The sequence below is a fragment of the Hemicordylus capensis genome, chromosome 3 (assembly GCF_027244095.1).
Source record: "Hemicordylus capensis ecotype Gifberg chromosome 3, rHemCap1.1.pri, whole genome shotgun sequence".
NCBI classification, from domain to species: Eukaryota; Metazoa; Chordata; class Lepidosauria; order Squamata; family Cordylidae; genus Hemicordylus; species Hemicordylus capensis.
Genome location: NC_069659.1, coordinates 334376447 through 334400710, shown reverse-complemented (window position 1 = coordinate 334400710; position 24264 = coordinate 334376447). Strand labels below are relative to the sequence as shown.

Genomic DNA, 24264 nt, shown 5'->3' with positions numbered 1-24264 from the left:
AAATTCTAGAAGTTCATGGTGAGTAGAATAGAATTGTGCAAGTAACACAAATCCCTTGCATTCAAGTTAGACACAAACCACATTCAGTAGAATTAGTGATGCTCTATTTGTTTTTTCCATTATATTATTACTCACAAAGCACCTAAAATCTACTAGGTACTGTACAAAAACAAGATTATTCCTTGCAGCAGGAATAATATGTTAACAACATCATAGCCCAGCAAATGAAACCTGTTCTTATCTAAAAAGTAAAAGGGTAGGCAAAAAGATCAGGATGATGTTCTTCAGTATCATGGCATGGATTGAAGGCACATGATACAGCCAACTGGCTGAAGCCAAGGAGATCTGGGTCTGATCAGTGCCTGGATGAAAGATTGCTTGGGAAATCTGGGAATACCACCTTGAGTTCCATGGAAAAAGGTGGGGTTAAAAATATATATATGAAAAAAACAAAGAGATGAGAAGGAAAAGCAGCTCTTTATATTTCTTAAATGGGAAACAATTGGGTAAATGAACATTATTTGGAAGCAAGAAGTTCCAAGCACAAAGAGCAGAAGGAAATGTGAAGTTCTCTTTCAATATGAGAAAAAGAATGCCTGAGTTCTTTCCAACAACGCTGGAGAGTTAGAGCAGGCAATACTGAGCTAGATGGATCAATGATCTGGCTCAGTATAAGGTAGGTTCCTAAATACTTATGTATGTATACTCTGAGGGAGATCAGAACATGTGAGATATGGTGCAAGGGACTGAAAGGGAAGGAGGAAATCAGTCAACCAGGACAAGGGATCGTTCAGAAGGGAGTAGGGGGCATGAAGGATTTCAGCCTACTACCCATGCTTCTCAGGATCCCATCCTAGGACTACAAAGCCTTAACATGATTGAGGCTTATATATCAGAGACTGCCTCCATCCCTCTGACCCAGTATGAACCCCAAGATGAAACAGAGAGCACCTTGTCAGCAGTACCATCTTTTTGAACACCAAGGGAGAGCTCAAGAGACAGCTTGCCAATACCTCTTCCAAACTGGTGAAACTCTCTTGCCCCGCAGTCTTGCCAGAGCACCATCCTGAACCTACTTCACAAGAAGAACTGGATCTTGCCATCTGAGCAAGTGACTAGCGGGATATATGGGGCATATTATATGCATGTCGTTGCTGGGGGCGGGATGGTGCCCCTTCAAACTGGTAATCCTGAGTCTTTGGGCTGAGATGGGATAAGCTCTACTCAATAAATACATGACACCTTGCTTGCATCAAGCCAACCAAATGGCTAGGCCCCACATGTAAAACATGCCTCAACAACTTTTCTTTGGCTCTAGGAGGCAGGCTGCCCTCTGCTCCATGGCGGGGGGGGGGGGAAGGGGGCAGACTCACCGCTCACCCTCAGCAATGCCTGGCTCAAGCAAGCACTGGATGGATGCAACCAGAAGGAAGGTGGAGCGCATCCGGCCGGCCAGCTGGCTAAAGCAAGTGATAAACAGGCATGACCAGGAGGTCTTCCTTCTCCTCCTCCTCCTCCTGGTCACATCCATCCATCACCCAGCTCAGGTGCCACATTTAAATGTCCAGGCACCATGGTGAGCTGACACCTGGGAACTGTCAAGCCCTGGTGTAAGTGTGTGAATAAACCTCCAATCCATCATCCTTAAACATTTCCTTCCTTGGCGAAAACAAAAAACAGAAAGTGCTACAGTGTGTGAACAACTAAAAGCTTGAAGGAGGAGCTCCACATTTCGTTCCCATCATTGTCTTCATTACATGCCTGATAGTTTAGGGTGGCAATCCATTTACCACGGCAGTCAAGCACTATCCTCCCAGTCTCTTGGCATTATCATTTATCTTGACAGCCTGATAATAGAGGAAACTGGAAGGTTCTGCGTCTAAGAAACTATTGAGGTGATTTGGAGTTTGTTTTGGAAGAGGAAGGAAAAAGAGGGAGAAGGTGGGCGGGCATTGGCATTATCCCCTGCTATATGAGCAAAGAGGCAGCTTTTAAAAGTGGTGATTCTCTTTATTGAACAGGGGGAGAGCAACTGGCCCTATCTAGCCCCAGCACAGCATCCCTCCAGTGGCTGTTGCTGATGTCTATCTTATGTTTCCTTTTTAGATTGTGAGCCTTTTGGGGACTGGGAGCCATTTTATTTATTTATATCTATGTAAACTGCTTTGGGAACTTTTGCTGAAAAGCAGTTTGGTCATCTTTCGCCAACTGCGGGTTTCCCAATCACGGATTTGGGTATCCGTGACTGGGAAATTGTGACCGTCTCACCAACCGCAACCTTAGAATTCACCATTTGGTGAATTTTTTTAAATAAAAAAATTGGGGGTTATTTTGGGAATTTCGGGGGTCAAGGAGTCATTTCTGGGCGTGATTTTCAGAGGTCAGAAGGTTGTTTCTGGGGGTCAAGGGGCAATTTTTTCTAATTTTTATTGTATTTTGCAGTCCTTTCATAACCGCAATTACCCTAACCCCATTTTCAATGTATTCCTATTGCTTGTCAACTGCAAATTCACCAATGGTGAGGTTTTCCAGGAATGGAACTCTCGCGGTTGGCAAGGGATGACTATATATAAATATCTGTCATATTCATTTTGAGTACCAGCCACTGAATACTGCTGCTACACAAGCCACGCTGAAATGAACATAAAGCAGTTAAGTGCATTTCTCGCCTTAGATTGTTAGCAAAAATGATACTGTACACATCCCACGCAGTTGCTTCCACTGTTGACATTTTAAGTTGTAAATTCCTTGGAGCAGGGACCTGACATTTCAAATCATGTCATTCAGAAAGATCCAGACCTAAACGGAGGAGGAAGTTACAAGGTCATCTTTACTGATGCCTTAGTTTTACTCCCGAGTACTTGTAAATTCAGAGAAAATGAAGGTTTTCAGCATTATTAATCACAGGTTCCCCATGACCTGTCCTCAAGGAAAGTCATTACTGGAACATCAAACACAAATGGGCTGGAGGATGAAACCTTCTATTCAGCAGGTGCTCATGGGCTATCACCATAATGTTCCACCCCAAACCGTTCTTAAACTATGTTTTTACAGAAAAAGAATCTGCACTCTCTTTCTTTTTTGGCAAGGAACTAAATAAAAGAATCAAACAAAAGAAGAAGAACAGGAGTATGGAAGGAAAGGTACAGAGTGAAACATAGGAACACAGGAAGCTGCCATATACTGAGTCAGACAATAGGTCCATCTAGCTCAGTATTGTCTGCATAGACTGGCAGCAGCTTCTCCAAGGGTGCAGGCAGGAATCTCTCTCAGCCCTATGTGGGAGATGTCAGAGAGGAAACTTGGAACCTTCTGTTCTTCCCGGAGCAGCTCCATCCCCTAAGGGGAATATCTTCTAGTCTCCCATTCATATGCAACCAGGGCAGACCCTGCTTAGCTAAGGGGACAGGTCATGCTTACTACCACAAGACCAGCTCTCCTCTCCAGTCAATTATAATAATGGGACTCCGCTTTAGTGATCGTCACAGAGCATTATATTAACTGAACAGTTATGTCAGTTATGTCTCTCTGGCAACCGTTTCACCAATGGCAGGACTGGGAGTTAACTTGTAAAGACACCCCCTTGCATCCCAAAGCCAATATACTATCACTCCACAGCTTACAAGCTCGTACCCACTGTATAAAATCCCTCTAAGTATCATCATCACTACACTTAATCAGAATCTCACCACACACACACACACACACCTGCGCATGTCAAACTCCTCCTCTGCAATTCCAGGTTTTGTTCTGTTTTAACTCTCAAACAGCAGAAGTGCAGGGGTGCAAACAGAAGAAGTGCAAATCCCATCATCAGGGGTAGCACAACACTAGTCTGGAATACAGACTTAGCACTCTTTGCTAGCACAGATGAAGGCAACCTGTTGACCCCCTGTGCTAACTTAAAGGGAATTCTGGGAGACACTGAAGCTGAGGCATGCAGAACCAATCGTTTGCCCTACTGAAGGTTACAGCTTCCTTGCCTTTAAGTCTTCACTAAGTAAATTTGCTGCATGTGATAGAGATGTTGCTGCGGTCTACAAAGGAGCTGGCAAGGGGCAACCAATTCATCAGAGAAATCATATTCCAGCCTATCTTGTTTTCCTCCATTAAAGATGCACACAGGATGGATGTCTGCCTTTGCAAAACTCCAGAGGACCTTCCTGAAGATCATACATCTCACAATCACACCTGATCTTTCCAGAACTGGAGAGAAATACATATATTTTTAAGGAAATGTAAAGGCTAAAGTGGCCTACAGATAATGTGAGATGCGCACAAATACACGATCACTCCTCTTAACTACATACTAATTGAGAATTAAGGCCACATGATTCTGTATTTACCAGCAGTAATGCAAATTAGAAAAGTGCAAAAGTCACTCAAATAAAGGGAAAAGCCCAACCTTTTGTCATTCTGATTGCGTCTAAAAGCGGAGTTAAAGTATGCTAAGAAGCAAATAATTTGTATCAAGTGATCTTGAATGTGCACTCTAAGTATGGGACATTTGGGTTTTCTAGCCCAATCCATAACCTAATTAAGTCTAAATATTTGAAATTAAGCCACTTTTGTTCAATTCATGCAAATGAAACATTTTAAAATTCAAGCAGTAACCACTTAAAGGCTTTTGTCTGTAGCGTATTTCACAGCTTCCACTTCAGAATAGATTCTGCACGATGTGAACCCATATTTCTCTCTCTACCTACTAGGGTTGCCAACATTTCATTGCCAGAATGAGGGACACAAGTTGGGGGGGTGCGCTGGTGGGAAGTGTATGCAGTGGTAATCAAGAGCCTAAGTATCACTGATGTATATGGAATTGAATCATATGCTATTGAATAATGCCAGCATTATTATTTAGAACATAATCAAGTTATACCAATTTTCAACCCAAAACTTCTCAAAATAAGAAGCTGCTCACCCCGCCAGCAAAATGAGGGACAAATGCTTTCCCTATAGGGACCAAAATTTCATCCATGAAATAAGGGACATCCCAAGTAATGAGGGACAGTTGGCAACCCTACACTGTACCAAAAGAGTGTACTCCTGGCAACCACAGAGCCATGTGGTTTTCTTGGTAGAATACAGGAGTGGTTGTCACTGCAGTGAGCATCTGCCTCCAGCACCTTCCTATATTGCTGTTGCCCGATATAGGTGACTACAAATATATATTTACTAGGCACAGTTTGAGAAGCACACTGGCAGGAATTCGAACCAATAGCCTCTTGCTCCCTAGGCAAGCTGCTTCAAAACCTTCCCCAAAGTCTACTTTTTAAAAGATCCCAGCATTCATTTATTCTCTCTCTCTCTCTCACCCACACTCTATTATGAACTGAAATAAAGTCTAAGTACTGTATATGTAACTGCATTTCCCGATATGTATTCCTTTTTACCCTTGTCTCTTCCCATCTTCTGTTCTCTCTCCCCATTGCTAAACTTTAGATCATAAGCACTCAGTAGCAGATACACCTACCTTTAAGCTTAATTATAATTAAAATATAACACTTTTCAACAAGAGTTCTGAAAGTAGCTTACAAAGCAGAAGGTGTGAAGATGTTTTTCTGTCCCCAATGGGCTCATATTCTAAGAAGAAACACAAGGGAGAAATTAGCAACAGCTACTGGAGGGGTGCTATGCTAGGCTGAAGAGGAACAATTGCTCTCTCCAGCTAAATATTAGATACCACTTTTAAAAGCTGCCTCCTCTTTGCCCAGTTTGCTTGTATTGTAAATCGCCGCATATACAGGAGACCCACGTTTTTTGGAAACTGCAGCTGCCACATTTTGCACTAGCTGCAGTTTCCAAATATTCTACAAGGGCAGCCCCATATCTGTGACGTGACTAAGGCGTGGGTAACTGTGGCCAGATCTGCCTTCTTGAGAAAGGGACGCAGCTGGCGCACTAGCCGAAGCCGTGCAAAGGCACCCCTGGCCACCGCCTCCACCTGAGCTTCCAAAAGCAGAGCCAGGTCCAGTAATACCCCCAAGCTACCTACTTGCTCCTTCGAGGGGAACGCAACCCCATCCAGAACCGGTAAAAATCTCCTCATCCCGATTGGCTCTCCTACTGACTAACATTACCTCCATCTTGTCTGGATTCAGTCCCAGACTTGGGTATAGGTTGAGACTCTGCTTCCTTGTTCATGGGCCAAAAACAGCCCTATTTTCAGCTATTCGTAGTATAGAGACCTGGTTTCTTTGTTCGCACACCTAAAACTAGGGTTATTTTTTTGGCTATTTGTGGTACAGCTACCTAGTTTTGGTTTTTTTTGTTCCCGCATGAAAACTCAGGCTATTTTCAGCTATTTGTGGCTAATTTTCAGCTATTCGTGACACCAGACTTCCAGTGTAATTTCCAGTCACTATTTTGTGACTTTTACACACACACACGGCCAAAAATTGGAGGATTTGGGGTGGGGTAGAGTGTCATTGCTAGAGATCTGGAGAGCAAGGTAATGTGTTTTACTACTCTTATTTCTGCCCCCACACAGACACTTTTTAAATGAGATTTGAGCACACGTAAGTGTGCTGAGGAACCCAAGCACCCTATCCCCATAGGCTCAAGGTTTCTTTTTTCAAGGTTCCCCTGTTCACAGCAATAGGCCAGAACAGAACCCTCGGGGGTGGGGCCTCTCCTGGACATATTACTACTGAGGAGGAGGAGGATGATCTACTTTCCAATAGGATTGCAATGAAAATAGTCGAGAGTGTTCTTCACTGGGAGATCCAGAACTGTTTAGACCTTAGCTTTGTATCAATAATAGGATTTCTCTTCTCCTCCCCCCACCAAAAAACACACACATCTGTAAAGGATGCAAAGCAAATGTCGGCAATCTAACTGATGGATATTGCCTCTCCCATCTCTGTCAGCTTTTCTAAGCTCCACAAGGCTACAAAATTACTGTGTGAGAAAACAGATTCAGGTCGGCAACCCCTGAATATAAAGTGTTTGCAATATTGGCAACAGCAAGAAAGCAATTGCCTGTGAATTCTTGGTGAACCTAAAGCAATTAGATTTACAAAAAGGAAACTGTTAGAAATAAATTCTCTATAAAAGGCAAACACCAATACCATTCCCATTACTTCAGTACATCAAGACCAAAAACACTATCAAAATACTTTAAACCCATTGAAAGAAACAGTAGCCACTTTTCTTCAAGGTGACTGGGGAGAAGTTGGTGTTTTCAACTCAAGATAGTTAGAAGAGATTATCACAGTGCACTTTGGGGAAGCTGGAAATATATTTGAGGGACGCTTCACACTTTAGGCAACAATTGTGTTTGTCATGGCTACACTGGTGTTGTTACACCAGTGTTTGCATTGGCATAGTTGTTCCCTACATTAAAACATGAAGTGGAAACAGCAGGCACATGTCCCTAAATACCTAGGATATGCACCAAAGAGCCTGACACATTAACACCTTGTGAACCCATAGAAAGCATGACTGACATGGCAAAATGGCTCTGAAACTGACCATTTCTCCCTTCTACATCTGCCGTGGAGAATGAGAGAAGGAAGAAAAGTCTCTTCCTACACTCCCCACCATCTATTAAACAATGAGACCTTTCTCACGAGCAGTGAAAATGGGCTACCTGGTTTGTGGGGAGGAAGCCTGAAAGCACTTACATCCCCACAAACGATCATTCCACCGTCCCCGGGCAGATCACCCATCAAGCAGCCACTGCTGCTGGCAGCTCCAAGGGTCTGGGTGCCAGGATGCACCGCCATGCATCTCCCCCCCCCCCGCCCCGGAGCTCCAATAATAGCACACAGAGTAGTGTCAAACAATGATAGACTAGTGCAAAGGAGCCATCAGTGACTGCTGCTATTTGATGCTCCCCAATTCTCCATATTGTAGCAACTGCACCATGCAACCTCAGACCACACACAGTTGTACTATAATGCAAACTAACTTTGCATCATTTGATGTAATGGACTTGTTCACACAATAGCATGAATCTGGGTTTAATGTGGGTTACCGACACTGAAGTTTATTGTGTGAGCCTATGCCAATCTCTTCTAACGATCTTGAGTTGGGAATCCCTTGGTGTGGGTTTGCACAATCACTTCAATGTTGGTAACCCACATTAAGCCTAGATTCAAGCTATTATATGAACAAGGCCAAAGAGTAATGGATTCCAGTAAGTGTCTAACATTTGGTGAAGTGCTAGTGGAATGCTGTGGTTGAAGTAATCAAGACTGGGGAGATCCAGGTTCAAGTCCATGCTGAGGTGTGAGGCTCACTTGGGCCAAGTCACTCACAGAGTTGTTGCAAGGATACAGTGAGGGAAAGAAGTGTGTACACTATCTTGAACTCCTTGGAGAAAGGGCAGGATACAAATGCAATCAACTAGGGGTTCTAAATCTTGGAGCCCCATATGTTGGACTACAACTCCCATCATCTCCAGCTACAATGGTGGGCTGATGGGAGTTGTAGTCCAACACTACCTAGGTACTCAAGCTTGGAAACCCCTGGAATAAACAATTACAAATCAGTTTTATTATGGGGGGAAATGGATCTCTGTTTTTGGACACTTTTCAGATTCATTTCAGTGAATGCTGACAAAGCACATTTAGGTGACTGTCAACTTCCACCGTGTGGACTTCAGCTTTTAGACATTCACATTTGTCTCAGCCAGTCATTCACATGCGAATGCCGATGTTCCCATTTTGGAGTTTCATTGTGCCACATACACACAAAATATGTACTTGTCTTACGTCTCCCAACCGCAAAGCCTTTTATTTTTATATTGCATGCTAATTGACTCTTTTCTTCAATCTAAGACTGCGGACTAAAGTTTTGTACCTAGGCTGGTATTTGGATGGAAATCACAGAAGACCAGGGGGTGGGTGGGGGGAGATCCTTATATTTGCCACATCTCCTGGGAAATCTTTGTTCCTGTTAATACTTGTTCAGCGAGCCGTCTCCCCGAATGACAAGGTTTTTTATCTCTAATGCAAGCTGCTTTGGAGGCCACTAGCATTATCCATTCTTCAGCAGCTGCTGCTGAAACCACAGGGTTGCTGGCTCCTAATTAGATCCAGCTGCCCCTACTGTGAGCTCATTCATTGATGGGAGCAGGAAGACTGCAAAGCTGATGGTGGGTCTCTTGCCTGACTTCTAGACAGACAGCGTAATTAACTTTTCTGCCCCTCATAGAGGAACTATAAGGCAGAGCTGAAAAGGTGTTTGAGTGACTATAAAACATTACAGATGCACAGGAATTGAAATGATTAATCATGAAACCTCAGGAAACTCACTCGTAAGTTTGAAGGGGAAGAGAAGATTAGGTGCAGATTCTGGTAAATTATTTTGGACTCATACATCAACAAGAGTTAGCACACAATTGACACCAGTGGGCACTTGGCCTCAGGCAGTGGCACATTTAGGCACGGACCACGGGGCAGAGGTCTGTGGCCTCATGCCTCCTGGGAGACCTCCAAATGCTAGGGGGGCCTCCCCAGAGTCCCGATGCCCTGCCACTATTTCCCCTTCGCTGCCACCACTAACCTGCTCCACTCCACTCACACACACCCCCGATGGCAGCGGGGGGCACAGGTGGCAGGCCTCCTCGGGCCTGCAGACCGGCCTCCTCTGTCTGCACACATGTGCAGTAGGAGTTATATAGAGTGTCGCATCCCGTGACATCACGGGATGTGACACTCCATAACTCCTACCATGCACATGCACAGACAGAGGAGGCCGTTCGGCAGGCCAAAGGAGGCCAGTCTGCAGGCAGAAGAGACCCACTGCCAGTGAGGCGGGGAGAGGGTGAGTGAAGTGGAGCAGGTGAGCAGTGCTGGCCAGGCAGCGGTGTCAATATGTATGTATAAATAAAAGGGGGCCTCACAGGGAGGCCTCTGAAGCCCTTCAGCCTAAGGTCCGGGCGCCAAAAATACCTAGGTGCGGCCTGGGTACAGGTGGGCAGAGCTGAAGCAGCAGCACGCACAGAGACTCTCCCTCTCCTTTTCAGCTCAGATAATAACACATATAGGTGTCTCACTGCACCACCCCAGTCTTACCCACTTCCTTCTACTAGCAGGAAGTTTCAAGACTTTTTGCTCTTATGCAGTCCAGACAGTTACATAGGAACATGGGAAGTTGCCAATTGAGTCAGACAATTAGTCCATCTAGCTTTGTATTGTCTACACGGACTGGCAGCGGCTCTCCATTTCAGGCAGGACTTTCTCCTAGCCCTACCTGGAAATGCCAGGGAACAATGCTCTACCACTGAGCAAAAACCCCATCCCCTAAGGGGAATTTCTTACAGCAGACAGTGCTCACATGTAGTCACCCAACCAAATGGAAAGCAGGTGGACCCTGCTTTGTCTGGGGAGGAGTCATTTTGCTGCCACAAGAGCAGCTCTCCTCCCCAGTGCTGCTTCGGAGCTCCTATCTGGACAGGAGGAGGAGGAGGAACAGGAAGCAAAAGTGTCTTACACTTCTGTAGTGGACAGCCAGCCAGCACTGATAGAGTTAATGGGGGGGGGGAGTAGTTGACCTTGATTGACAGAATGGAGACCAATTGATTTACAGGTGGGGCAAGTCAAAAGGGCTCCTGGGGGCTGTTGGGAAGAAGAAAAGGGTGACCCAGGTGAGGGGGAACAATGGAGTCTGGTCAAGTTATCTTGGAGTGAGTCTGCAAATTCTTGTGAGACAGAATTGCAGGGGGCTTGTTCTCACCAGGGTTTTGGTAAGATTCAAGTGGGAAGGGAAGCCAAGACTGGTGGGTTTGGAAGTTTAGAGCAAGAGAAAGTATTTTCAGTAAGACTTGCATTAGAAGTTGTGTGTGTGTTGCTTTGCATACCCAAGTTTCTCTTTTCCTGTAACTGAGTAACTGGATTACCTATGTGCCGCCTTAAAAAAAAAAATCTTAAAAATCTTTAAAAATCTTAAAAAATCTGCATGTTCTGAGTACTCTTGTAACCAACTAAGTGTTTCTAAGTGCAACCAAAAAGCTGAAGCCCAAGACCAACTAATATATAGCAATTTAATACATTGTTTTTCTCTGAGGCAGGTCAGTGGGGAGAGTGGGCTTAGCTGCCCAGATACATAAGTTTGGGAGGGGTATAAATAAAATAAAAAGTGTAAACTGTCTCCAAACGGACAGCAAGCCAGCTATCACTAACTCTCACCATGGGCAGGCATGCACATGGAGAACCGGTGTTTTTTTTGTGCGTGTGTGTGTTTTATATTTGCCCACCAATAAGGCAAAGAGAGAAACTTGGACTAAAGCACTCTAGCCCAGGTGGACCAATCTCTAAAAACTTGGGGTGCTTCGTGGCAGCAAAATAACCTACCAGAAAAATAAATTAGTTTTATGAGGAACCCACCCAGGCAGCTCAGCAGGGATGACTTAGAAGTCATTCCCCTCTCGTGAGCTGGTCTGAGTAGAAAGGCTTTTGTCCCTTACAACTTTTTCATTGTATCCAAGTAGAACTTTATCATCTACCACTGCAGGGAGGAACACAAAATATCTGTACTTTCCATGCTTTTCAGTTGCCCTTGAAGGTGCTGTAGATCAGAGCTTCCCAGAGCAACAGTACAAGGTCAGTCAAATAAGGTGGAACTGATGCAATCAGTTGCCTGTTATTGTGAACCTGCTCTATGCCAGGAACCACGTGTTCCCTCCAATGGGAAACATAGATGTTTCCAGGAACTAAAGTTGGCTTGTCACCCCTAGTAATGCTCCACCCTAAGTTCATGCTACATTTGAACCCATGCTCTTCCTGAACTCCTGGTTTGTTCCAGGCAAGCCAGCCCTTCCCAACTGGTTCTTCTGGCTTTGATGCTATCCCTTCACTGTGTGTGAGGGATTCAAGGCATATGGGTACTGCAAGACACATGTAGTCATGTATCCCCCAGCCCACACATACACTCTAATGGTTATTGCAGTAAAACCCACCTTGTTTTTCTGCTCATCTCCTGCTGCATTTACATCCCCACTTATCTAATCATTGCAAGTGCCAGTAGCTGGAGAGAATCACTTTTTCCCCCGCTTAGCCCCACTTCCCCCAGCCTGCAAAGTAAACAGCCTCTTCCATCCCAGGCATTAAGGATGCATTTGTTTTCAACTGGTAATTCTTGAGTGCATTTACTTTTGTCACATCTGTTCTGCACTTTGCTGTTCTCCTGCCTGTCTATCTGTCGCTCAGCGCTAATAGCTCCAAAGTTCAGGTGCTCAAGGGCAGTTTGTCAAGATGTGTGGATTAATACCTTGTCACATCTGGGCAGGAACTAGGCAATGATTTTTCAATCTGCCGTTAGAGTTTTCATTTGAGAGTGTCAAAGCTTCATTCTTCCTGCCTCCCTCCCCCTCACCCCTTTTTATAGATATGAGAAAGAACTAATTCATGAAGTGGCTATATTGCATTAGTGGTGGGGGGAAACTTCTTTAAGTGCTCCACAAATTTTATATCAAGCTACAGCCACATACATACAGGGCCATAATTCTTAGAAACAACACACAGCAACCTTGAACACTTTCTCTGTATGCAACTGATCATGTTAGAAGCTCTATTCATACATTGTTTGACACACAATCTGCGTTCAGGTAAAGTTCTGTGTATAAGTACAGATCTGTGTGCATGTGCAGTTATTCATACATTATGTTCAACACACAGAGTATTTCACTTACTGAAATCATCATTAAACTAGCTGGGCACAGATAATCTGCACCGCCCCCTTCCCCCTGCCCGGATTTACCATTGCCTCCTCCCAAGCAGTATGAGATGATGCCTTTCAGCACCTTCCTATATCGCTGCTGCCCAATGTAGGTGTTTCCCATACCAGCAGGGATTTGAACTGGCAACCTTCTGCTTGTTAGTCAAGCATTTCCCTGCTGTACCACTTAAGGTGGTTAAGAGCAGTAAAAAACAATATACAAGTTAAAACCACCAAGAGTTTCTCTCTCTATATACACACACACCCACACCCATTTAAAACCAATTTATCTATATTCTGTATCTGAATGAATTGGGACCCAGGTTCAGTCTAAAAATTTATGTTTCTACAGACATTCACACAAAATGCACAGGTGCACAGACACCTGTAAACACATACAATGTATGAAATAAGTCTAGAACCAAAAGATATTCAGCCAATAAAACCATTGCAAGCATGAAGCCCATCCCCCATTGTTGAGAGTTAGCAATATATTTGCTAGATAAGCCTATTCACATATGATGTATTCACATTTAGATTTTCTCTTCTAGGATTTTCTCTTCTCCATGCCCTTGAAAAGCTGCACCCCCTGAAGTTCTTCCTCCCACACAGCTATAAAAACCACCAGAGCCCTGCCCAAAAGAAGAAAAAGCAACGTATCTATGGCAGGAAGTAGCTTTGCCAGTAACTTACCTATTTCCTGCTAGGTGCTTTAGCAGCTGCATGAAGAGGAGAAATCCAACAGTGGCAGCTTTTCACAGCATGGACATTAAATAATTGGCTAGCTGTGCTGACTGGATATCTACTAGTCATGCACCTGTTAAGAGGCAGAAGAGTCCTGGCAGGATAAGAAGGAAGATGCATCCCCCACTGGAAATTGTTTAGTTGTTAGCAGGAGATCCCCTTGAGCTCAATGAGGAAAGCAATGGAGGAAGATGAGTCAAGCCATTTTAATTCCACTGCTGGCACTCAATGATTTGTCTGCATGTCATAAGATATACCCAGATGCCTCTTCATTTTCACTGCAGATAGAATCTAGCTCAGTTAAGAACAAAAAACAAACAAAGAGACGACCCTATTGCCACGTACAGCAGGATTGGACTTAAGTTCCTTTTCGGCAGCACAATGGATGCGTCTGAAACCTGCTGAGATTTCTCAAGCTAATTTTTCATTAAATAAATAATGGCAATGACACTGCATTTTCATTATGATTTGGCAATCAGTACAGTAGCTTTATGGGCTTCGTTTTTTGTGCTGTTCAAGACAGTCGCCAGGCAGAAGCATCTTCAATATCATCCTCCATGTTCCAGTCAATTCTTGGTAAGCTTCTGGCTCCCCGGTTAGGAATACAGTACACAGACATTCTTGTCCAGTTCCCACTGTCACTTTAACTCTTCCAGAAGGTCAAGTATATAACCACAAGCATTTCGACATTGCCACCTCCTAGCAAGTGCTCTTTTTTAAGGGCTGTTTTGAAGGGATGGATATTGTTTTAATTGTGTTTAATAGTTAACTTTTTAAACTTTAAATATTGAAATGTGTTAATCTTTTTATTGTTTTGTAAACTGCCCAGAGAACATATGTTTTGGGAGGTATAAAAATATGTTTGATAGATAGAAACTTATATCAAGGTTACTGAGAAAGAGAGAGTTGACAGTATAAACTGTATCACTCTTGTCAAAAGGAATAGCTTTACTGCAGTTACATTAATATATCTGTCCTTTTTTTGGAAACCGTTCAAGTCAGAGGCTTCAAAAATATGCTGACATGCATTTTCAAAAACTTTAATTCAGTTAAAATTTTACCGGGGGTGGGGGGGGGAATACTTGGAGGGATATTTGAGCATCCTGCTGTGGATTTTGATTATGTGCCAGTTATTGCTGAGATTTTGTCATGAATGCTTATTAGTTGGATTTCACAAACAGTTTAGAAATCAGACTTCTAGAACTAGCTCTTGTAAAACTGAGGTCTCTTTTGCACATTTATTGATGATAGTTAACTAGTACTATACCGTAATGGCCCCCAACGTGGCCTAACAGATACCATTTCAAGAGCTGGACCAAAAGAGCCTGCACAATCACTTACTCGTAACTGGGGTGTGCATGCACTTGTGTTTAACAGTTAGTTTGTGATTTCCTTCAGCTTATAAACCATCTCATAGCCTGGTCATCGCTCTTCTCCTGATCAGACGAGACTGGATGGTGATTTTGTCTGTCCTTTCCTCTCCCTGCTGGGTTCTCAATTAAAAGGTTAAACATCATTTGTTATTTGGAGGAAGTATGGCTTCCCAGCTAATGAAGCTGGTTTCACTAGTTAATCACAGGACTCAGACTGGCCTATGATACTGAGTGCCAAGGTCTGATCTTGTTTCAGAGATGCAAGAGCTAAATTATTATTTTTTAAAAGAGCCCAAGGCCTGTTCAACTACAGAGGTGCTGGTAAACATGCCCCCACGCTGGCATGCTCTACAGACATGCCCACCCACCTAAATCAGTCGCCATTCAGAAACTCCCCAGGTACAACTTTCCTCTCTGCAGGCAAGTACCATACTCAGAAGAGCTGGAGACAATTATTTATAGTATATAATTAGGCTGTTCAACTATACACAGCCCAACCCAGGTTAGGGAAGCCCAGCCTGAGTTAGGCTGCGTGTGAGAACCACCGGCATCGGGCCTGATCCCAATAGAGCAGCATTGTGTAGCCCGGCTTTTTAACCCAGCTTTTAGCAGAGGTTAAGGGAGTGAGCGCTCCTTTAACCCGAGCTTCCTGCTTATTTGCGGGGCTCGGGCAATTTCCAGCCAGGCTGCACACAGAGACGGGCATCTAGAGCTCCCGTCTTCTGGGGGAACCCCCCCCACACAGAATGCATCACATGTGTCACACGATGCATTGTGGGATATCGAAGGCCAGGAAGCAATATTCCGGCCTCCGGAGCTCCATGCCATGCTGCGCAGATTGTCTGCATTCCCTGCAACAGACAAGCAATTGTGGGGGGGGGGGGGGGCGGGGGGCAGAGATGAGTTTTGGATTTGGGTTATATTTGAGCATGATATTGTCATTAACCTCTTGAAGGGTAAGGGGCTCCGTTGTGTCAAAAAGCCTATAAGAAATGTGGAAGATACACACCAGCACAACTTCTCACTATTTACACTCTCCCACCTTCAAGTACACTGAACTAAACGATGCTGCCTTGTGGAATTTTATTACTTGTATAGATAAGCTGTAAAGGAGTAGCAATGCCAGTCTATTACAACACACACACATTGTGGCACTTTAAAGACTAATCTATTTATTGTGGCATGAGCTTCCATAGGCAAGAGACCATTTCTATAAGTGGCATGAAACAGAGGATGAAGTAGGTACTGACTAAGGATGTGCAAAACGATTTGGGTGCAAAACGATTTGTACCCAAATCTGTAGACAAATCACCCTGTCCTCAGTTGCCCAGATTCGGGTACAAAACAAATCACCCCAGATTAGAACCTCTATTTTGTGGCCAAAGTGGGTTGGGTGGTAGTTCCCAATGGGTGCAAGCTACCACCCAAATTTCAAAAATTAGGCAAAGGGGTAATTTTTAAAGTTGGTGTGTCTAAGGCTTTCCCCATAGGGAATAATGGGGATTTTGGCAGCCTTAGTTATAACTCCCCAGGGAGGGGGACCAGGGTGGTCCAGAGTGGATTGTGGTGGGTAGTAGTGCCCAATGGATGGAAGGAAGCTACCACCCAGATTTCAAAGGAATTGGGCAAAGGGGTGATTTTTAAATTATTTTTGAAGTTGGCATGTCTTTGGGGCAGAAAGGGGGTTTCAGGAGCAGAAGAGTAGGTCAGGCGGTAGTGCTCCAATGGGTGCCTGCTACCACCCAGATTTCAAAGGAATGGGGCAAAGGGGTGGCTTTTAAAGAATTTCTGAAGTTTGCGCACCCAAGTTTTTTCCCCATAGGGGATAATGGGGATTTCAGCAGTCTCATAACTCCACTTGGGGACCACTTGGGAGTGGTGGTGTAGTGCACACAGGGTGCCAACCACCCCCAAAACAACAAGCCCATAGGGCACTGGGTTTTGTTGTTTCGGAGCTGTTCTTCTGAGAGTAGATTCTCTAGTAGGAATGAGAGTTGATTTCCTACCAGAGAATCTACTCTCAGAAGAACACCTCAGAAACAACAAAAGCCAGTGCCCCATGGGCTTGTTGTTTTGGGGGGTGGTTGGCACCCTATATGCACTACACCATATCCCACTCTGAGCCACCCTGGTGCCTCCCAAGTGGAGTTAGAGGGCTGCTGGAATTTCCCATTATTCCCTATGGGGGGGAACTTAGATGTGCAAACTTCAGAAATTCTTTAAAAGTCACCCCTTTGCCCAATTTCTTTGAAATTTGGGTGGTAGCTTCCACCCATGTGGCTCTACAACCCACCCCACTCTTTTGCACCCGGGACCCCTTTTTTTACCCCAAATTGATTTGGAAAATTTGGGTACAAATTGAATCTGGGGAGATTTGGTCCCAAAATAAATCAAGAGTGATTTGATTCGGGTACAAATCAAAATGAAAAAATCAGTTCATGCACATCCTTAGTACTGATCTACAAGGAGTTTATCCCACAAAAAGTGTATTAGTCTTTAAGGTATCACAAGGCATTTATCTTTATGGCCTTTTTACAGTGCACCTCTTCTGGAAGGGTATTTTATACTATCATTTGATATCACAGTTATTTTCAGATACTACATTAAGTTATTGTTCGCTGGCACATTTATATTCCCATTTCTAACATGGATAGCTGCTGTGTGAATAAGCCCGGTCATGCCAAACAAAATAAAGCAAAGGAGAAAAGGACTGGGTTGTAGAAACTTCCCAACCGAGCACAAAGAGGGAACAGAATAACCCTGCTTGCTTCCCCACAGAACCCCTTCTCTAGTTACATGCATTGTATACTTGCTCAAATCCTTAGATAACCACCTGGTTCACACAATCATTCAAAACTAGGTTTAATCTGTCTTGTAAATTTTAATTGTTTCTACTCTGTTTTAACTCTATACACTGCCTAGAGATGCATATATCAGATGGTATAGAAATAAATGAGTGTGGGCAGTGCTACTTGTAACAGAGATTCCTAGATGTTGTTGACTACAGATCCCAGCATTCTCAGCTACAGTTGCCTTTATGTATGGATTTTTACTTTTTTTTTCCTTCCTCCCTAGATCCCAGAGTGGTGCACATGGTTATGTTTATCCTCAGAACCCTGTGAGGCGAATTAGGCTGAGAGATACATGACTGGACCAGAGTCACCCAGTGAGTTTCATAGCTGAATGGGGGTTTGAACTCAAGTCTTGATTGGGATTATGGGAATTGTAGTTAGTTAAGAACCACTGGGAATCCCTGTTACAGGGAATACTGAATGTGGATTAAAGATATTAGCATGATTGTATGAACCTATACCAAGCTGGTTTATGGCCTGAGAAAAATACTGAGATTCTCACCTTGGTGTATCTTCACACAATAATGCTAATGCTGGTAACCCACATTTAACTTAGATTCAAATGACTGTATGAACCAGAGCAATATCTTCAGCAGCATAAGGTCATGCTAGCCCTGGGTGGGTTTAATTTCCAACCAGTGATGCGTGCCACTGGTATCTCAGCTAATGTTGTATGGTACAGACCAGAAGAGGAAATGAATGGAACTTTGATGGCTGCTGAAATCCCCAGCAGAAAGTCCAATTGGCTGGTTTACTTGTGCAGGAAGCCAAGAAAAAGGCACACAGACATGGACAATTAACACATTGAGTTGCAGAAGAGAGGTGCAGCAGAAGCAGGTACAAGAGCCTGCAAGCACCAGCACTGTGGCAGCTGGGGGCAGGCGCTCTATTTCCCCCGACCAATGCCCTGTTGCATGGAAGTACAGCCAGACACAAGAGGAGCCAACATACATATTGCCAGGAGGAGAAACCAACACATCCTGTTCCTAACATGATTGTGTGCAGGAAGAGCTGGGCACAGTCAACAGTTCATTCATGTGGTGAACGAACAGTTCATTCACCACAGCAGCGAAATCATGCCATAGGACAGGGGGGCAGGGGGTGCATACACGTGACTGACTATTACCCCCAAAACACTTTTTCTTTCAATACCCAAGTCTAACTTGCACTGTTTAGTAGGCTTGTGGCCATTCAAAAATATTGGATTCAACCTGATGCGACTCTGACAATTTCAGATTTGGAATCTATCAGCTCTAGTGATTTTGGTTCTTGGATTGGATTTGGAATGCGAATCTCAACTTTAATTCAGATTCCTCCTCCCCCCACCCCAGCAGTCAATGGGGAAATATTTTTTAAAAAACCATATTGTTCATAGACATCACAGATGTTGTTCCTAGAGCCTTGAAACTTTCCATACATGTGGGGAAGGAGGTCAGGGTCCCCTATAGTGGATTTGAATCTAATTGGTCAATTCTGTTATTTCTGGTGAGTTTTTAAAAATGTGTTTTAAAATGGCCAAATCTAGCTTGAAAGAACTTTACAAGTTCTGGATCTGAAGGCCCTCCTTGGACCATCATTCCACCCCCAAGTGGAGGGAAAAGTTCATTCCTTTTATTTTTCTTCCCTATTGCAGGAAGAGGCAGACCTTTTTAAAGGGTTTAAATGGACTTCACACCTTTTAATCCCTTAATGGCTAGAAAGAAAAAGTGAGAAATTCTTTCTAACCACAGAAGCAGAAACATTCAAAGTACTTTCACTTTTACTGACTGTGCACTTCTGGCTTCTGCAACTGGGGAGACCAAAGAGACCAACCAATGATCCCCCCCACACACACACACCCTTTACCTCTAAGGTGGGGGGGAGAGATGCCACTTTGCAAGTTACAAAATTCTGAAGTATTATTTATCTTATTGTTTATTTAACATTTTTATACCGCCCAAAACTTATATCACTGGCCGGTTTACAACAAAATAAAAACAAAGTAAAACATTAGTTAAAACAAAAAGAAAGTTTAACACATTACAACAATTTTTAAAAATTTAAATAATATTTTAGAACAGCATTAAAACCATTAAAACAACATTACTTAAAAGCCTGGGTGAACAGATGCATCTTTAAAGACTTTTTAAAAGCTGTCAGAGATGAGGAGGCTCTTATTTCACTAGGGAGTGCATTCCAACGCCTCGAGGCAGCGGCAAAGAAGGCCCATCCCTGAGTGGCCACCAGACGAGCTGGTGGCAAATGCAAATGGACATCTCCAGATGATCTCAGTGGGCGGTGGGGTTAATGACGAAGATGACATTCTCTTAAATACCCAAGGCTCAAGCTGTTTAGGGCTTTATAGGTTATAACCAACACCTTGTATTTTGCCCGGAAACAAATCAGCAGCCAGTGTAGCTCCTTCAATATAGGAGTTATATGGTTTCTCCGAGATGACCCAGAGATCAACCTGGCTGTCGCATTCTGGACCAACTGTAGTTTCTGGACTACATACAAGGGCAGCCCCACATAAAGCGTATTGCAGTAATTCAGTCTGGAGGTTACCAGCAGATGTACCCCTGTTTTGAGGTCATTCATCTCAAGAAACGGATGCAGCTGGCATATCGGCTGAAGCTGATAGAAGGCACTTCTTACCATCACCTCAGCCTGGGAGACCACGGAGAGCCTTGGATTTCCAAATTTAATTTCAGAATTCCAACATTACTGATCCAGTTTGTTTCACCGAATTTTACTGATGTGGGACAATTTTGGATGATATCTGAATTTTCAAAACCAAATTTGCACAGGCCTACCATGTATTGTTATAATGTTCTTACACTGTGTTAGAACCCTACAGATTGTCAGGCAAAGCAAACAGAATTGAGTGACAACTTAAAAACTAACATTCGTTTGCCCTTAAGCTGCCACAAGACTTTATTTTTACTGCAACACACATTGTTGTCCCTCTAGATTAGAAGAAGGTTGTGTCCTTAGACTTCATTACCACCATGCACAATGATTTGTAATGCACAAGGATAAAGGATGTTTTTATATACCTTGCTTTTTTAAATGACATTTTTTCATATTTTAAAAATACCTCAATTAGGAGGTATGCATAATCTAAGTGTGACCTCACATTATAAGCTCTGAATTCAGCAGTACTTCCACCAGAAGCATTCTTTAAAAAAAAAAAATAGTAAGAAAAAACCACTACTTCCCCCCTCCACACACCTGATTTCTTAGGCTTTTACTGCTGGGCCAGATCTTGGTATAATTTTATTTCTGTTTTTCAAGAGTTCACATGATAAAGCTTTCACCCTTTAAAAGCAAACCAGGTTTGTATTTCCTGCTTCTGAAAGGAAAGCGCTGACAGACCATACATGGTTATGCCAGTCCAGTAAAGTTGCATGTATGTAAGTTGTGCAAATGTTACACAAGTATAATCCCATCATTTCCAATGGGCTTACTTTCATGCAGTGTCATCTGCACAGTTTGTGTACATACAACATTACTAGGCAAATGATCAGCAAGATAGTTTTCCACTGTTGAGCTCAAATTTACTTAAGCAAAGTGTCTGTTTCAAGACAAGACAGCCAATTTTAAAATATATATAAAACTAAACACCAAAAACCTCATGCACACCTCAATCTGCTAATGAATCTCTAGTAATTTCTCATCATGCCTGTGGACACCTCACCCCCAATATTTAAGAAATATTTAACTGCTACTACTGTTGGCAAAGTAGAAAAAAATTGATGAAATGCAAAAGTGTGTAAGTAGGGTACTTCTAATCACTGTTCTGCAAACTTTATTCTATGAATCATAACCAAGATAACCCTGGCACTGAAATAGCCTCACATTGCAGGCTTGTACAATATGCTATGATATCTCTTAGGGAGTCATTAGACTTTATCTTGCAAATTGCAAGGGAATAGTTCCCTATTACAGATTGTTATGATATCCCTGGGCTGTCCTTAGTCATGTCGGTGAACTGTTAAAAGCCTTCTATGCCACAGTTCGATGTAATGCATTAATAATAGCTTAGTTTTCACAAAGCTGCTCACCATTTTTTCTTCCCAATACAGTCAGTAGCAGGCATGGATGCCCAGAGATCAAGTAAGAAACTATCCAGGTTAGAATATTTTTCAAAAATACACATTCCAACACACTTGGCAGCGAGGAAACCAATTCAATCCATTCCTTCCCTCTACATGTCTCCCTCACACACAAAAATTTTCTCAAGACATGGTGCCAGGACAAGAAACTTTTGATAGCTTATCTGTATGGACATGTAGACCAGTAATTAGTGATGTGAATTTTCAGAAAATTTCCCATGCAGATGTATGGCTCATTTGCATAAAATTTGCATTAATTCTTTTCTAAAGAACCATACAAATTTTCCTGATGCCTTAAATAGACTGCTGTGATCAGACATTATTTGACCTATTTAATATGGTGGTGTGTGGGGTTCTTTTAACTACATAGTTTCCCCTTACGCTATCGGAGATTTTTCAAGTAATCTAGTAGAAGTTTTAGAATTTGAACTTTTCATGGAAAAATAAGGTAAAGAAAGTTTCCCACATACATTTTTTTACCCTACATCTTTGCCAGTAATCTTCAACCACTAATCTTATCTTATAACTTGGGGGTCTTTCCCAGCTCTATCTGGAGATGTCAGGGATTGAATCTGGAACCTTCTGCACACAAAGCAGATGCTCTACAATTGAGCAACCGCCATATCCCTTAGACGCTCCTACTAAGGCAGTTTGTTAGTTATATTTGTACACACACTCAAACTTCCATTTCCGGTTTACAGCAAAACAAACTTAAAAAACAGAAATAAAAACCTTTTAAAAGCCAGGTTAAAAAGCTTGGGTGAATGTGTCTTTAAAGACTTTTTAAAAGTTGTCAGATGGGGATTTCAGCAGGGAGGACATTCCAGTCCCAGCTGGCGGCAACTGCAGACAAACCTCTTTGGATGATCTCAGTGAGCAACAGGGCTCATAGTGAAGACGACATTCCCTTAAATACTCTGGGCCTAAGCTGTTTAGGGCTTTATAGGTTACTAGTATTTTGAAGCCCGTTATAATAACGGGCGCTAGCCTTTTCCTCTCCTTTTTTTTTTTTAAAGTATTGCCGCCGCCGTTGCCGCCGAAGTCCCACCCTCCCTCCCTCCCAACTTCCGAAACCACCTTACCCCGGCCCGTGAAAGTTGAGGAAAGGAAGAGCTCAATTGAAGAGGGAAAGAGGAGCTCGCAAGCAGTGCTCCTCCCTCTACAAAGCCTCTTTCCGAACTGGCGCTTGGGGCGGAAAGGACGCCTCTTGCGTCCTTTCCGCCTAAAGCGCCAGTTCGGGCAGAGCCTTTGTAGAGGGAGGAGCACTGCTTGCGAGCTCCTCTTTCCCTCTTCAATTGAGCTCTTCCTTTCCTCAACTTTCACGGGCCGGGGTAAGGTGGTTTCGGAAGTTGGGAGGGAGGGAGGGTGGGACTTCGGCAGCGGCAGCATTTTCGTCTCCCTGGGCCGGTCTGGACCCCCGCCGCCATTCCCCCTCCTGCCACCCACCACGGCCCGTGTCTCCGGCCGGGCCAGCCACCCAGGGCTCTGGCGGGCCCGCCACCCGCCGCGGCCCGCGGCTCTGGCCGGGCCCTCCGCTGCCCGGGCCCATTCCTGTCTTCCTGGGGCGGCTCTTTCTGGCCACCCAAGATGTTTGGTGGCTCCTGGCGCTCGGTCCTTTGCCGCCGCTAATGGCCGAGGCGGCAGCTCTGCCGCCGCCTCAGCCAGTCTCTCCCTCCTCCGCAGTCCCGGCTTCTTCGGGGCGGCCGTTTGTGGCCGCCCAACATGGCCGCCGGGTGCTGGCGGTCGTGTCTCTCTTGGACTGTTCTGAGCATGCTCAGAACAGTTGAGGCACGAACGCACGCTTGGTGTCCGTCCACGGACGGACACCAAGCGTTTTATTAGAGAGGATAACCAGCACCTTGTATTTTGACCGTAAGCATACTGGTAGCCAGTGTAGTTCTTTGAATATGGGAGTAATATGATCTCTCTGAGATGACCCGGAGAACAACCTTGCTGGCGCATTCTGTACTAATTGCAGTTTCCTGACTATGTATAAAGGCAGCCCCACATAGATTGCATTGCAGCAGTCGAGTCTGGAGGTTACCAGCATATGTACCACTGTTCTGGTAGTTTATCTCAAGAAACGGATGCAGATAGCGTATTAGCTGAAGCTGATAGAAAGAACCTCGGCCACTGCCTCAGCCTGAGACACCAGGGAGATGTTTGGGTCTAAAAGCACTCCAAAACTGCATACCTGTTCCTTCCACAACCAGCAGATCAAAACCCCATCCACAACCAGCAGATCAAAACTGCCTCCGGAGTTTCGACCCTTCACACAGTAAGTGCCACAATCTTATTTTGATACGTTTGTTATTCTTCATACAGTTCATCACTTTCCCCAGGCAGGCATTTAGATGTTGCTATGGAGAAATAGATTTCGGTGTGTGAAGGAATAACCCCTTCCCACCTTGTTCTATGGTTTGCAGTTTATTTTGTACTTGCCTTGTTCTTTGTCCACTCCAGGCTCTGCAAGGGTTAAATGTAACAACTTCTAACAGCCTTGTCTGAGGTAAAAAATACTGTCAGATGCAGAGTTTT

At 43.9% G+C, this 24264-nt stretch overlaps 1 protein-coding gene and 1 long non-coding RNA gene across 12 annotated transcripts in view; one reads left to right on the top strand and one right to left on the bottom strand.

Moving 5' to 3' along the window:
• Window positions 1-24264, bottom strand: part of LOC128350055 (multiple epidermal growth factor-like domains protein 6) — a 339846-nt gene that overhangs the window by 291116 nt on the left and 24466 nt on the right. The window lies entirely within an intron of this gene.
• LOC128350056 (uncharacterized) lies at window positions 10590-13857 on the top strand. Of its 2 annotated transcripts, none has more exons than XR_008319139.1 (3): window positions 10590-10633; window positions 11500-11549; window positions 13215-13857. It is a non-coding gene; the product is annotated as an uncharacterized LOC128350056 (long non-coding RNA). The 2 variants fall into 2 exon arrangements; XR_008319138.1 differs by having other exon boundaries at window positions 10590-10693.